The sequence below is a fragment of the Macrotis lagotis genome, chromosome 1 (genome assembly GCF_037893015.1).
Source record: "Macrotis lagotis isolate mMagLag1 chromosome 1, bilby.v1.9.chrom.fasta, whole genome shotgun sequence".
NCBI classification, from domain to species: domain Eukaryota; kingdom Metazoa; phylum Chordata; class Mammalia; order Peramelemorphia; family Peramelidae; genus Macrotis; species Macrotis lagotis.
Genome location: NC_133658.1, coordinates 236853096 through 236869412, shown reverse-complemented (window position 1 = coordinate 236869412; position 16317 = coordinate 236853096). Strand labels below are relative to the sequence as shown.

At 36.2% G+C, this 16317-nt stretch overlaps 1 protein-coding gene and 1 long non-coding RNA gene across 3 annotated transcripts in view; one reads left to right on the top strand and one right to left on the bottom strand.

The window, feature by feature from the left end:
- ALK (ALK receptor tyrosine kinase) overlaps positions 1-16317 on the bottom strand; it is a 1220046-nt gene that overhangs the window by 556876 nt on the left and 646853 nt on the right. The gene's annotated exons all lie outside the window — the stretch shown is intronic.
- Positions 1-16317, top strand: part of LOC141504649 (uncharacterized) — a 144464-nt gene that overhangs the window by 22723 nt on the left and 105424 nt on the right. The gene's annotated exons all lie outside the window — the stretch shown is intronic.

Genomic DNA, 16317 nt, shown 5'->3' with positions numbered 1-16317 from the left:
CAACATTGTAAAGAAAGAGGCTTTTGAGGGGTGAGGGTTGGAGAAGCTTGATCATTGCAATTTTGTGAAATTTAATTGGAATTTTTGGGTGGTTTTTTTTGTTTGTTTTTGCTGTTCTTTCCTGTTACTTTTTTGGTAGCCATCTTATATAACAAGTTTCTGATTTCTGTGACATAACTTTGCATTGTATATCTTCCATTGCTTTTCTGAATTTTCTTTTAGGTTTTTGCAAGGCAATGGGATTAAGTGGCTTGCCCAAGGCCAAACAAGTAATTATTAAATGTCTGAGTTCAAATTTGAACTCAGGTCTTCTTGATTCCAGGGCTGGTGCTCCATCCATTGTGCCACTCCTGCTTTTCTCAATTATCATTCATGGTGATGTCTCACAGTAATGCCTCCCTACAACTGTGGCATGATATAACAAAGTGATTAACCAAGAATAGAATCACTGACAAGGTAAAACAGGCCTTTGTTTTTCATCTCAAGAAGGTACTAGTCTATCCCATTTTTTCAGTGTCCTTCACTGTATCCTCTCTGACTTAGGCACGCAAAAATGAGTAGAAGTTTTTACTTGAGCAGTTAACCAGTTATTTAAACCCCCATTCAATATTGCCTTTGTCAAGGCAGGATCACAAAACTATAATTGTAGTTTGGGAAGGTATCTTTGAGATATTCTATTACAACTTCCCCAAATTATAGATAAGTAAACTTAGACTTAGAGATGATAAATTGCTTCCCTAAAGCTAAGCAGATTGTGAGTGGTAGAGCTGGGATTTTACATCAGTTTCTTTGATTTCAAACACAATACTTTTCCCAGTATTCCACACTGTCTCCTCTTGGGTATTCTATTGTTATTGTCTGTCCTTCATTCCTGAAGAAGACCTTGACCTCAGGGAGGTGAGACTATGATATGCACATGAATTGGATTTGAGTGAGGGTTTCTGTGCTAAATTACCAGTCTCAATTTCTCTTCTGAAGCCATCAGGGTCTAGTGGCCAGATATGAATCAGTACAACTGGAGATGGCCCTGGATGCAAGGAAATCAGGGTTAAATGATCTGCCCAATCACACAACTATAAGTATCTGAGGCCAAATTTGAACTCAGTCTATCTGACTCCAGGGCTTGTGCTCCATCCATGATACCACCTAGCGGCCTGGATATTCTAGGACCAAGCACAATGTCTGCTACATAGTAGCTGCTTAATAAATGTTTATTGACTTGATTTGACATAATTTTAATTACTAACAATAACAACAATAACAGTAACATTTATGTAGCACTTATTTCATATCAGACACCAGGGGTCTTACAATTATTTTCTCATTTGATCCTTATAAAAACACAGGAAAATAAATGCTACTATTATTTAAATTTTATAGATAAGGAAACTGAGGTAAACCAAGGTGAAGTGACTTTCACAGGGTAACACAGCTAATGAGCTTTTGAGGCTGAGCTTAAATTCAGGTCCTCCTGATTCCAGCCCTAGTATTCTATCCACTGTGTCACCTAAATAGGATACCCTATGCCAGGATACTGTGACAGACTTCAGGGAATTTCTGAGAGTAAAGGGTCTAAGCATTGATTTTGTGGAGTTACATCTGGTTTGAGGCTAGGACTAATTATGTATTCTCTGGAGAAAAACTGAATTGGACTTGATATTTTACTAGGTCTTCTTCTGAGAAGCAAACAGTATAGATCCATTTTACAGATGAAGAAACTGAGCTTCAGAGAGTTCAGTGAGAAAATACAGGAGAGAAACAGCAGACTCCCCTTCATTCATTCTAACATGAATTCCCAGCTGAAATGAAAAAGTCAGGCTTAATCTGTTCTCCCTTTATTTATCCACCACTGTTCACTCTTTTCTGAGTAAGAAAATGCATGGGAATTCTGCCCCAGTAATTCAATATCTCAATAGGGCACTCTTCCAGAACTGACTAGAAGATGGATTATTTCCCCAGTTCTAATATGTGCGATGATGTTTCTATGAATCTCCTTCTTGTGAACCAGGACTATCAATAAGAAGCTAACTTCAACGTATTTTCACTTAGAATGAAACTATATAGTTGAATTCTATCTCATCATTGCCACTAGTTTCCTTCTCCAAAAAAGTCCATTTCATAAGCGCTTTTGGATGCTGTCTCCGTAAATCTTTTAAATTCTGTGAGATTCTATCTCTCCTCTCTGTCTTTTCTTCTCTCTCTACCCCTCCCCACCTATTTATTTACTCAGAACAGCTTATAGCTATAAGGAGCCTCATGGGACCTGCTAATTAAGAAGCAATGCCCTGACTTCAAACGAACTTCCACCAAAATGGGAGAGCAAGGGGATTGAGAGGAAGATGAAAGAGCTCTTTGTCTCACATGATGCCAGAACCATGTTTGTTGAGTCTTGAGTGAGATGTTCAATGGACAAATATGTGGTAGCTATTTTATCTCCTGGGGGCACTCAGTATGAAAAGGATCCAAGGATATAGTAAACAAGTCTGTGGTCATACCTTACTTAAATCAAGACTTCCCAACTTCTACATGGTGGATGATTTTCTACATATTGCAAATGCCTTTGTCTGGGTATAGTGACTCAGATGTCTGCTTTTACTATTTTTTTTACACATAAGATAAACATATACACATATACACTTATATCTCAGAAGTTTTAATGTACTATAAATCTTTAAAAACTTTAGAAGTATGTTTGTAAGCCTAAACTTACAAAAAATCATTTGAATGGTTGTTTAAAATGTCAAAATATTCATGTGTCTTATTAAAGTTCAATATAACCACAATCTTGTGTTTTACATTCCTCTAGTTAGTTTTTAAATCATATAAACTTTAATCAGCTTCTGTTCAGTGACAGAATTGATTGCCTCTGACATACTAGATTTGAGATCATCCAAAGAATTAGATTTTTTTGCCTATATGAGAGTTTTGATGTGATCCTACAAGAAAAAGTTTAATGGAGATAGTTGTGTGAATGAGGTGACCAAGTGAAAGGACTTCCTCTTTTAAATCTACCTGTTTGAAAAAGTATCATGCAAAAACTGTTTGCATAATGATAGGGTAGCCCATCTAATTAAAATTAAAAATTTAAAGTTAGTATTCACAATCCACAAAATTAAACTATCTTAAAAATAAAATAGTTATATAATAACTTTAAAATGATTTGGGGGGCAAGTTTGTAGCATTTATACTTATGAATTATTAAAGTTGCACTCTTTTGGGACACTACTTGTAATATATATATATATATATGTATGTATGTTGATTTGGACCTGTAAGCAGCTAGGAGGTGAAAGTAGATAAAGCACCTAGCCTGGAGTTAAGAAGTCCTGAGTTCCCCTCTTGCCTCAGATACTCATTAGTTGGGTGACCCTGGGCAAGTCACTTAATTCTGTTTGCCTCAGTTTCTCATCTGTAAAATAAATGTGAAAAGGAAATAACAAATGACTCCAGTATGTTTGTCAAGAAAATTCCAAATGGGGTAAACAAAGAGATACAATGCAGATCAACATCTATGTTCTGCAAGTAAAGTAACCAAGTAAAGAGGTCATTGTCCCAGGATCACACAGTTAGTAGGTGCCAGAGGTGTGATTTGCCAAGCTAGTTCTCACTAATAATAACAGTTCATATGTCTATATGAATTTCCATACAATTTTTAAAGTGTTTTACATACATTTTCTTATTTGAGAATCACAGTCATTTCGAAAGCAGATATTAATACTGGGACTATACCCTGAAGAGATGATGAAAAAGGGTAAAAACATCACTTGTACAAAAATATTCGTAGCATCTCTGTGGTTGCAAAGAATTGGAAATTGAGGAGATGTCCATCAATTGGGGAATGGCTGAATAAATTGTGGTATATGTATGTTATGGAAATCTATTGTTCTATTAGAAACCAGGAGGGATGAAATTTCAGAGAAGCCTGGAAAGACTTGCATGAATTGATGCTGAGTGAGATGAGCAGAACCAGAAGAGTATTATACATACCCCAACAGCAACATAGGGGTGATGATCAACTTTAATGGACTTGCTCATTCCATTAGTTCAATAATCAAAGACAACTTTAGGGTATCTGTGACAGAGAATATCATCTCTATCCAGAGAAAGATCTGTGGAATTTAAACAAAGACCAAAGACTATTATGTTCAATTTTTTAAAAAATTGTCTTATGTACTACATAAGTTTGCTATCCCTAATATTTTATTCTTTCCTCAAGGATATGTTTTTTTCTCTCAACATATTCAATTTTGATCAATGCATAGCATGGAAAAATGTAGAGATAATCATATTGCCTTCTGTCAGAGAGGGGAGGAAGGTGGGGGGGAGTGTAAAATTCAATATCTTACCAAAAAATGATAGGTAGAAACTACTTTTGTATATAATTGGAAAACAAAATATTTATATAATAAAAATAAAATTAAATTTTAAAAAAAGAAAGTAGGTGCTATGCGGCAGCAGGGTGGCATAGTGGATAGAACACCAGCCTTGGAGTCAGGAGGACCTGAGCTCAAATTCCACCTTCAAACACTTAATACTTAGGTGACTCTGGGCAAGTCACTTAATCCCATTGCCTTGCAAAAAAAAAGAGTAGGTGCTACAAGTACCTATAGGTATTGTTGACCCCATTTCATAGGGGACATATAAAACTCAGAGCAGTTAATTAACTTTTCTAATGAGAATAATTCCTTAAAGATTGGAGGTGAGATTTCAGATCCAAGTTTACTGACACCAAATCCAATCAATCAATTAACAAACATTTAAATGTCTAACTCATGCCAGATACAGTGTTAGGTGATGAAGCTACAAAGACAAAAATAAAGAGGTCACTGCCCTTGGGAGGCTTACCATCTAGCTAGGAAAGACAAGAACAAATGTAGTCATGAACAAAATTACCAAAGGGGGAAAAAAAGAAAAGAGATTTTGGGGGAAAGGGAACATGAAAGGCTTCATTTAGAAGACCTGAGCTAAGACTTAACAAAAAGTATGGATTCTGAGAAATAAAAGTGAAGAGGGAGAGTATTTTAGATATGAGAGTCAACTTGTGAAATGAAACAGAAATGGGTCTTTGAGCACTCAATCCATCATGCCACAGTTGGAGGAGTCACTGCTCTACTTTGGAAGTCAATGTGGTTCCAAAGAAATGATACTGGATTTGGAATGAGAGCAGATGGGTTTCAATTTTGACTGTACTATGGTGTGTTCCTGGGCAGGCTATTTCAACTATTGGAACCTCAGTTTCTCTATTTATAAAATGCTGAATTTGATCATCACCTTTTTTTTGGAAATCAACAAAATTAATATATTGTAATACAGAATTTGAGATTGATTATTAAGACATTTTTAGTTTATTTTATATTATTATAATAATTTTGTTATAAGAGTAAACATAAATCACCCTCCTTCCCCAAGAAGATGAGAAACCTCAAGAATAGTGAGAGAGAGAAAAAAAGTTCTTCAGTCTGTGGTCAGATTCCAATGATTCTGTCTCTGGGGTGAGTTGCCTGCTTTATCATAAGTCCACCAGAAAAATTGCTTCAATATTTTTCCCAAAGTTGCTATTACTAGCATATTTCCCTCCATTCTATTCCTCCCCAATCTCATTTATTCTATTCTCTCTCTGCTTTCATCCTGTCCCTGTCCAAAAGTGTGTTGTATCTGAGTACCTTCTCCCACAATCTTCCCTCTCTTTCATTATCTAATCTCCCTTTCATCCCCCCATTTCCTCTTATCCCATCCTTTTCTTCTCATTTCTCTCTAGGGTAAGATAGATTTCTATACTCTATTAAGTGTGTGTTATTTCCTCTCTGAACCATTTCTGATGAGAATGAGGTCTCACTCATTCCCCCTTGCCTTCCCCCTGTTCCACTCCATTGAAAAAGCTTTTTCTTGACTCTTATGTGAAAAATCTTAGCTTTCTTCCTCTCCTTTCTCATTCTCCCAGTACTTACCTTTATCACCCATTAAATCCTTCTTTTTACTATATTATACCTTTATAATCCACTCCTTCCTGGCAGGAATACAAACAATTCAATGTTATTAAATTCCTGATAGTCCTTCTCATCCACCTCCTCTATGGTTCACCAGAGTCCTGTACTTGAAGATGAAACATTCTGTTCAGCTCTAGTTGTTTCAATAGGAAAATTTGAAAGTCCTCTGTTTCATTGAAAGTTCATCTTTTTCCCTGAAAGAGGATGTTCAGTTTTTGCTGGATTCTCTCTTGTAAAGCAAGTTCTTTTGCCTTAACAGAATATCATATTCCAATCCCAATGACTCCTTAATGTAGATGCTGCCAGATCCTGTGTAATCCTGACTATGGAGCCTCTGTAGTCGAATTGTTTGCTTCTGGCAGGTTTTATTATTTTCTCTTTGACTTGAGAGCTTTGGAATTTGGCTATATTCCTGGAAGCTTTTCTTTTGGGATCTCTTTCAGGAGGTGATTGGTGAATTCCCTCAATTTCTTTTTTACCCTCTGCTTCTAGGATCTCAGGGCAATTATGCTGTATTATTTCTTGAAAAATGAAGTCTAGGCTCTTTTCCTGGTTGTAACTTTCAGATAACCCAATAATTTTTAAATTATTTCTTATGGATCTATTTTTGAGATCAGTTGCTTTTCCAATGACATAGTTCATATTTTCATTTAATTTTTGGCTTTTTTGGAAGAGTTTTATTTCTTCCTGATTTCTTGCAAAGTCATCAATTTCCTTTAGTTCCATTCTGCATGTGAAAGAGTTATTTTCTTCAGAGAGCTTTTTTATCTCCTTTTTCCAGCTGGCCACTTCTGCTTTTTAAGGCATTCTTCTCCTCATTTGCCTTTTATTTTGCTTTTTTTTTCAATTGGCCTAAACTGGCTTTTAACATATTATTTTCTTCAGTATTTTTTGTATTTCTTTTACCAAACTGCTGATTTGGTTTTCATGATTTTTCTGCATTGCTCTCATTTCTCCTCCCAATTTTTCCTCCACCTCCCTTAATTGGTTTTCAAATTCTTTTTTGAGCTCATCCATAGTCTGAGCCTATTTTCTACTTCTCTTGGAGGTTTTGGATATGGAAGCTTTGATTCTGTTGTCATCTGAGTATGTGTTTTGATCTTCCATGGGACTAAAGTAATTTTCTATGGTCAGATTCTTTTTTTCTGTTGTTTACTTATTTCCTCAGCCCAAGACTAATTTATAGCACTTCCAAGGCTTTGAGGTATTTTTGGGGGGAGTGGACTTCTGAAGGTCCCACCTGGACCTTTATTCCTCCAAGGTCTTATGTTCTCTTGCCTACCCTTTGATATGTAGATGACCACAGGCACTCCCCTCTGCCCTGGAGTTGTTAGGAGGATCCCTGCTATCTTAGTATGGAAGGTTAAACTGCAATCTGGATCTGAGTGTGGGTAAACAGCAGAGTCCTGCCCCAGGGAGAGCAGAGAGATTTCTGCAGTCTCCCTGACCCCTTTACCATCTGTGGATTGTACTTTGGAGGTACAGGCTGGTTTCCCCAGATTGCCACTGCAGATCCTCACTGCAGGGTTGCTCTGAGGCTGGTGCTCCTCACTTCACACTCATTCTGGTGCAGCAGAGTTCTCTCATCACCTCTTCAAGCTGTTCCAGGTGATTCCTGGGCTGGGCTGGGCTGGGCTGCAGCTGGGGCATTCTTCCAATGCCCAGCCCTGGTGAAACACACCTTTCCTGTGAAACTTCTAAGTTATCTTGGGCTGGGAAAATGTATCACTCAACCTTTCTGTGGGTTCTGCCCCTCTAAATTTTTGCTAGAGTCATAATTTGACAGCTTTTGGAGTTTTTTGGGGAAGGAGTTTCAGGGAAATGCTGCCTTCATGCTGCCATCTTGGCTCCACCGCTGAATTTGATCACCTCTAAGTTTCATTCTAGCTTTAAATTTATGAATCAATGAGCTCAAACTGAATGCTGAATCAATGAGCTCAAACTGAATGCTACCAAGTGCTAGGCAATATGGTATTTTGGAAAAGGCACTGGATTTGAAAGAAAAGAGCTAGGTTAGAGTCCTAGGCTCTGTCTATTTTATCATACAGTTTTGGACAAGTCAGTTTCCCTTGTCCGTCTGGATCTTATTTTCTCATTTAAAAGGAAAGGGTTTTATTTATTCATTTGAACTTCTTTAAGGGGGAAGGGGAATCATAATATTTTATATCAGAATAAACAAATTTTACTCTATTTATAACGAAATCAGTTTTTAAATACATTTTGTATTATTAGAAGATTTTGACCCTAGTGGGATCCTGGACTAATATCTTCCAATGACTGGTTCCTTCCTTCATTGTTGATGACAAGTTAGTGTTCCTCCTAGGAGCAAGGTGAGATTCCATGTCCTCTTCCCTCTGTCTTTATGTCTATCTCTTACTCTTAGGACATTCAAAAGTGGATTGTAAAAAGTTACTGTGTAACATACAATTGGAGAAAAATAAAATATCATTTTATATATATATATATATATCTTCACATTTATGTGTATATATGCACATATACATTAACTTTACATACATGTATATATGTTCACACTTATAAATGTATATAGGTACATACACATGTATAAATATACACATATATACAACTTAATAGACATCCATGTGCATAAACACATACACATGTGTGTATAAATATAATTTATAATTTTCCATTTGGAATCTTCTTTGGTTCAGCCAATAAGATAGTTACAAACTAAGATAGAAAAGTCCTTAGTCTCTTCTACTTTAGTGTAGAAACAGTAGAGATGGTGGAGTCACCCTTGAATGGGAGATCAACATAGGGACCTGAATGGAATGACTACCTATAGGCAATAACCAGGAAGGGGCAGCCTCAGCGGATGTGGGAGAGGGAGTACAGGGATGGCTATTCAAATGAAACCTGAGAAACATCCTCTCTTTCACCTTCTCACAAATAGACTTATTCTCTTATTATTCTCTTCCTCATCAAATTACCTTGAATTGACTTTTTTTTGGTAGATCATTTTCCTTTTTCTGACCAGTTAATTATAAGTTCTTAAGTGGAAGGGATTGTGAAATTTTTCTCTTTGTATTTTTAGTGTCTCAGACAGGTCCTAGAATATAAGAAGCACTTAATAATTATTGGCTGATTGATAGATGGAGATTATATTTTTGTTTGTTTGTTTTTTTGTTTTGTTTTATTTTGCCTGGGGAGGATGGGACAGGGTGTAGACCTCTAAAGAGAACCTCCAGAGAGGGAACCTCTTTGCACTGGACACAGACTAGTTGTCAGCTGTCTTTTAATTTACAACCTTAGAAAGTCACCCAAGGCTTTGAAAGATTATGTGACTTGCCTCTGGTAATACAAGTAGTCATTGTCAGAGACAGTGCTTGAACCCAGGTTTTCCTGACATTTAAGGCAGCCCTCTATAGAGCAGATTATCCTATCCCTTGTGAGTAGACGGCACAAGAAATCTGGAGTCCCTGAAAAGTCCAAAAGAATAGACAAGTTTTAAAATGTTGAAGATGTGCTTATCTGTTAGAGGGGAATACTAATACTTCATACTGTATCCCTCAAAGGGATACAGTGAGACTCAAATGATATAATTATTGGAAATAGCTTTGTAGCCTGTTAAGTATGACCCCAATATAAGATATTCTTTTTATTTTTAGTTTTTTTAGTTTTTGCAAGGCACTAGGGTTAAGTGGCTTGCCCAAGGCCACACAGCTAGGTAATTATTATGTGTCTGAGGACGGATTTGAACTCAGGTACTCCTGACTCCAGGGCCGGTGCTCTATCCACTGCACCACCTAGCTACCCCCAAGATATTCTTATCAGTAAAAATCAACTGTTCACTTTCATTTGGGAAAAGTTAAAAGATAAAGCACAGAAAGCTATGGAAAAACAATGAAGAAAAATAAGTTAAAATTTTTACTGTATGATAAATTCTCATTAGGAGGTAAATCCCTTAAGGGAAAAAGTTTCATTTTGTTAGCAACTGTTCTTCAGAATTAAATACACCATTCTTTAGACATGAGGAGACTCAATAAACAGTTACTTTACATTAATTCCTAACTAGAACCATAGTAAGGATAGGGTCTCTATTCCAAGGTACCAAAATTTTATGGCCTTTATCAGAAATTGGATAACTGAACATAACCTCTAGTTACTCTATAGTCAATAGGCAGATTGATATGTGATCTCACTGATATAGAGAGTAACCCATCCACATATTTTTATCCCTAGAGCCTCTTTGCCTTTGTTAGTTCCCAAGTTCATATAGGAAACTCACCTACTGTACTGGGTCTCTTGGCTTTATGAGCAAGTAGGATGCTACTTCAGTCATAGATTAGAACAGTTCTTTGATCTTCCTTGTCTTCCTCTTTACCCCCAAAGACCTCCTCCCTAGCAGAAGCCTTGTAGCTCTATGTCTCTTCTATAATGGTCTATTTTCCTGAATTTTCGACTTGATTGAATCTCAGGCACCAAAATTGCCAGTTATGGCTGTGCTCCCAGCTCATATTCAAAATTCATAATAATGTTTTTCATTAGATATAATGTGTTTTGGCCTCTGATTACCTTAAATACCATTTCCTTTTTTGCACAGTTTCACAGCTACTGAAATAAGGTACAGTAGTTTGACTCAAAGTCCTTACATTTGAATTATATCATGTAGCAGCCAAAATCAACCCCAAATGCTATTGCTTTGAATCACTAAAACTAAATAAAATTTTTGCATGTTTCCTCTGTCAGTGCACACAAGAGATTTATAGACTATCATAGTTTAAAAGGACTTTCAAGATTATCTAGTTGCAGCTTCATCATCTAGATGTCTTATATGTAGAGAGAAAGAGACTCAGGAAGATAAAATGTTTTGATCTGAGTTATACAGCAAATAGGTCACAGAATCTTCTGATTCAGAGCAAGAAAGGACCATCTCTCTTTACAGAAGAAGCTGAGGGTCATGAACATTATGACTCTCCAGGGTCTCACAGCTAAGAAGTACCAGGGGTAGGATTTGAACCCAGATCTTCTTAACTCTGCATCTAGGGCAGCATCTACCAGTCTACACTGATTCATAAGATTTAGCTAGAACTAGAATCTAGGTTTCCTGACTACTTGTCCAATGAATTTTTTTCTTCTGCCTTGTCTGATCTTTCCAAAATATATTACTTTCCTTTGGCATCATTTAAAAAGAAGTGAGAACTCTTTTACTCAACCAATCAATATTTATTAAGCACCTATTATGTGTCGGTCACTGTGCTATGTGTTGGTGGTTTTATGCTAAGTGCTTTTAGAAATCAAATGATCTAAGAAAAGCTATGTGAGCTCATTTGGAGAGGGGAAACAAAGAGATACATTTTCTCAACAATACTAACTAATCTTCACAATAATTCCTTGTAATCATCAGGAGTTATAGTGAATCTGAGTCCCTGGCAATAAAACCTTGAGATTCATACATCCATTCCAATCCAATCCAATCCAGTCTAATCCAATCCAATCCAATCCAATCCAATCCAATCCAATCCAATCCAATCCAATCCAATCCAATCCAGTCCAGTCCAGTCCAGTCCAGTCCAATCCAATCCATCCATCCATCCATCCATCCATCCATCCATCCATCCATCCATCCATCTATTCAACTTAATTAAATGGCTACTATGTGAAAAATATTTTAAGTCTTGGAATTCCAAATTCAGACTTAGGTTCATCCAAGAAATATTTATTACTATGTATTGAGCACTATGTTTAGGCATTGGGGAAATATAAAACTTTGTTAAAGCTCCTTACCTCTATGGAGTTTGATAGCTATTGGTAATATGGGCAATTAGGTGGTATATTGGATAGAGGGCTGGGCCTGAAGTTGGGAAGACTCCTTTGCCAGGCTTAGACACTTACTAGCTAGGTTATACTTGGTAAGTCACTTGTCCCTGTTTGCCTTAGTATCCTCATCTGTAAAATGAGATGGAGAAGGAAATGGCAAAATAATTCTAGTATCTTTGCCAAGAAAACCCTCCAAAATAGGATCAAGAAAATTTGGACACAATTGAAAAATCACTAAACAACAAATGATATGAGGCTGGAGGGAAGGAAGGAAGGGAAGAAAGGAAAGAATAAAGAAAGGAAAAAAAGAAGACAGGAATATTATTAAGTACTATGTGCATTTCAAGAAATTCAATGAACTTTTTAGGTAAAGATGTTAGGATTTTCTTTATAAATAAATTAGCTTTAAGAAAAGAAAGGGTATGGTGCGACTAGGTGGAGCAGTGGATAGAACACTGGCCCTGGAGTAAGGAGTACCTGAGTTCAAATTTGGCCTCAGACAATAATTTCCTAGCTGGGTAGCCTTGGGCAAGCCACTTAACTCCATTTGCCTTGCAAAAAATCTTAAAAAAGAAGAAAAGAAAGGGTGAAGAAAATAATCTCTCTCCACTCAGTGTGTCCTGAGATGTCAGCAAAAAAGATAATAAAAGGAAAAGCAGATAAATGAAAGGAATCAGAAACTAAAGTGCTGAGCCACTGTTTCTCTCTTACTACCTCATTTTGGTAATCCTTGAGGAAAATATAAAAGCACTTGACCTGACAAGAGGGAGAAAGAGAAAACCAAATGAAAAACAAACAATTGATTTAATGCAATGATAGAGGGAGGAAAAGGGAGATAAAGAGAATTTGCAGTGGAAGAGGAAAAAAATAAACCAAAGATGTTTCTGATGTAACAAAATTCAGTTAGTATAGTAAGAGGCACAGAATGTAGCTTTCCTTATTTTCTTGGTTAGGATCAAAGCCTTTACAAAGCTGGTAGGATAATTCCCAGAAGACCAAACTAGCAGGCAGTTTCTAGGGACTGACTGCCTGTCTCCCCTTTGGGAAAGAACAAAAGGTGTAAAAGGTTAATCCCCAGAGGTGTCCAATGCCATAACTACCAGGAGAATGTAATGGGAAAAAGCCCCACCTGAAATCCATAGCTTAAACAGAGAACAGACAGAACAATTTTAGGTATGAAAGGATCCCAAGACATCCACTTGTCAAGTCTCCTCATTTTACTAAAGAAAGAAGTGACATTCATAAAGGTTTGGTGATTTACTTGAAATCACAGTTATTTTCCATCAAACCTGGGATTAAACCCCAAATCCCCTGGCTGCTCTTTCCATCATATTACACCACTCCCCATTCTTTTCCTTAAATCATGGGCTTTCAAAATGTGATCCATAGATTCTCAGTCCATCATGGGTAGTCAAATTTAGAATTTAGAATTTAGAATGTTTATTTTAGGTGTGAATTAATAAATTACAGTGTATAGTAAAAAAAACTGGACTTTCAATAACCAAGTTTATGGTCTACAAATTGCTAACCTATTGACTGGGTGAAATACATTATCTTTCTGAACCTCAGTTTCCCTATTTGTAGAATGGCTACAATAGAACTTGCACTATCTACCCGCTACAGGGCTATTGAGATTAAAAAACATTTTATATTATGTAAAGTACTATTTATTTTATTAGAATCTTTTATATACTTTTTAATTACATATGCATGTTGTTTCTTCTTGATAGAATATAAGCTCCCTGAAGGTCAAGACTATTTTATCTTTGTCTTTAAACCTCCATCTCCCAGTAGAACTTCTGGCTCTAAATAGTAGTAATTTTAAGTCACTTTCAGGCTTGGTTTCATCATTTGCTAAAATGGGAGTAGAAGGGTATTGCATTGGATGACCTCAAACATCCTTTCCAGATCTAAATTCATGACTCTATTATCTTTAGAGCAGGAATTCAGTCTCTTGGCATTATACCATTCTGTCTCTCTCATTGATATTATTGGCTAAAACTTCACATATTTAAGAGGCAGCTATGTGTCACAGTAGATAGAGCATCCACCTTGGAGTCAAGAGGACCTGAGTTCAAATCCAACCTCAGACACTTAATAATTACCTAGTTGTATGATCTTGGGCAAATCACTTAATTATGTATGTATAGATATGGGCCAAGAAGAAACAGAGTATCTTTAGCACTTGCCACATTTTAAGTCTTAAAATTGAAATGTGGACTTCATTAGCGTGGGTGCTTACTTCAAGAACTACATGCAATATGAGGCTATATTTTAACTGCATTTCTCAAATGATGGGTGCAAATTACATATACTTTTAAATTAACCTATACGCTTTTTTATATTTTGAATTTGTGGATTTCTGTATGGGTTTTCCAAGTGATAGCTTTTTTAAATAGTCTATGAGGGAAATGGGTTTAGAGGCATAACTATCACTTTATGGGCCTTCCCATGGAAATTTTCAACATAATTATATTCAGGGAAAAAAAACCATTAAGTGTAGGAATATGTAAATGAAGTCTGAGTAAATTTGCATTTTCAATTGCAGCCTCTTTAGAAATTGCCTTACCTGAAGGAGCTAGGGATTGGGGGGGAAAAGGACAATCCAATGAAATTAGATATGAAGCAGAAAATGCTAGGACAACTTTTGGATAATAAGCCTACAGGGCTGTGAAGGATAGTTTCCCCACAAAATTCAAAACCCAGCATTTACCATGCTTGGCACAAGAATCTTTTGTGATTTAACCAGCATCCCAGAATCCTCTGGATGCATTTGAACCAGAATAGTTCTTGGAGAGTTGAAATTTAAATTATGATTAAATTTAGAATCTGTATATGACCTGAGACAGGCAAATATTGTGGAGGAATCTATGGCCCAGTGATGATCTGTAATACTTTGAATCAATTTTATTAAAGATATTAGGTAATGATATATAAGGGAGATACGGGGAATAGGGTAGGGTTGGAAACTTTCTCAAACCCTCTTAATTCTGGTGTTTTGTCTAAGTTAATTCTTTTCTATTTATTCTGTCTATAGTTTGGTTGTACACATTTGCTTGTATGTCATCTTCCTCATTAAACTGTGAGCTCTTTGAAGATAGGGAGTAACTGTCTTTTACCTCTTTATGTTGCCCTAGCATTTAGCAAAATGCTTTCGTATAGGATAGGTCCTAAATAAATGCTTACTGAGAGACAGATTAACTGAGATTGTAATGTTTAAAGATCATCTCTCCTTCCACAAACTTTTCATTAAACTTTGCATAGACTATACTTTGCATATATTTTATTGAATCTTGTATCATAATTATTTGTGCATTTGATTCCTTCATTTTCACCTGGACCCTATTCAATTGTGTGCCAGAGCCTGCTAGTACCAGCATCATCAACTGTTAAATTTTCAGTGTGTCCATCTACACCTTGGAAATCAGCAAATGTCACAAATCAAGGGCTGATTTATTGTTCTGGTGATGTCTAGATTTAAATAAATAATATTAGTCATGTATGTTAAATGTAAAAGTGCCTTGTATATGTCCTGCTCCCCCAGACAGTTGTTAAATATTTACCAGGAAACTTCTGTTCTCCAGATCTTCCCTCCAAACATACAATCCAGCCCACACTAGATTGTAAGCAATAGATGTATACCTTCATTTACAATCATCTTTTCTATTCTATTATGCTTTGGAAAGGCTTGTTTTATTTCTTAAGTTCAGAATAAAATATATACAATTTTAAAGATTAAAAGATTAAAAAAACTCCATAACATGTATATCTTTTTGACTTAGGTATCTAAACACTGTTTTGCAGAGAGAGAAAATAAATAAATGCTTTTTGAATGAATGAAAGGAGCAGAAGGACCCAGTATCCAAGACTGAAGAAAAGGAAGGTCCATAAAATCATCAAACTACATTGAATTAAAGTAGAAGTTTCAGTCTAGAAAGAAGACAGATTTAAGAGGATGGTGAGGAAACAAGTCTAGGCCAGGAAAGTTCTTTTTCCTTAGCATTCAGGGAAAAGAATTCCAAACCAAGAATGAATTAGTTTTGGGAGAGACTAGACAGATTTATCCCTATTAAATGAAGAGACCAATCGAGACTGTCTTCAAGTAGAACTTTTTATTGATTCCATGGGTCTGTAATAACCCTACTAATAACCATTTGTTGTTTAAAATTCTTAAACCTATATTATCTTTCCTTTCCCTGCTTCTCAAAAAGGTAGAGAATGGTGTAAAGGATAGAATATTAGCCTGAGAATCAGGAAAAGCTGGGTTCAAAACCTGCCTTCTGAGATTTAGTAAGTGCTGCAACTCTGGACCAATCATTTGACATTAGTAGAACTCAGCTGACTCTCTAACCACCAAATGAGCAACTGCTCAGGAGTACCTTGAAGGAATTCCTAAAGCTGGTGAAATCATACCTTCTCAGGAGAAGAAGGTCCTGGGAAGTCCAAGATAGAAAGGCCCTCTGTATCAGAGCAGTTATGATAGTAAAACAGAAAAAAACAAGCAAACAACTAGGTATCAATTGACCAAAGAAGGACTAAGGAAATG